Here is a 530-nt window from a genome sequence, read left to right as displayed (position 1 = left end):
ACTTTCTTTAAAATTAATTACCGAGTTTGACTATTTAATTCCAACACCTTGAATACTTTACTTTTTAATTCAATTACAGTGTTATACCAAAGTAGTTTATATCACATACCCATACTAGGGTTATTACATACTCAACCAATCAATCCAAATAGTCAAACACAATTACTGTCTCTCGCCCAAGCGATAATTCCCCAAAAACAATCTCTAAAACCTAGGCTCTCTCGCCTAAGCGAGGTCCTCTCCTCGCCCAAGCGAGACCCTCTCGCCCAAGCGAGGCTCTATCGCCCAAGCGACAGAGTTACAGAACCAAAACTTCTCCTCTCCCAGTCCTTCGCCTAGTCCTCGCCCAAGCGACGGACTTCTCTCGCCCAAGCGAGAAGGACCTGGACAGAATTCCAATTTTGCCATTTTCGGCTAATCAAACGTATTTTCACATCTTTTTTCAAACACTTGCACACAGACAAGTTTCCAACAACATTCATATACAATATTCAACACATTTCATCAACAATCATATATATTCAAAAGCA

This window comes from Lupinus angustifolius, chromosome LG09 (assembly GCF_001865875.1).
Source record: "Lupinus angustifolius cultivar Tanjil chromosome LG09, LupAngTanjil_v1.0, whole genome shotgun sequence".
In the NCBI taxonomy this organism is placed as follows: Eukaryota; Viridiplantae; Streptophyta; class Magnoliopsida; order Fabales; family Fabaceae; genus Lupinus; species Lupinus angustifolius.
This window is presented reverse-complemented; position numbering follows the sequence as displayed.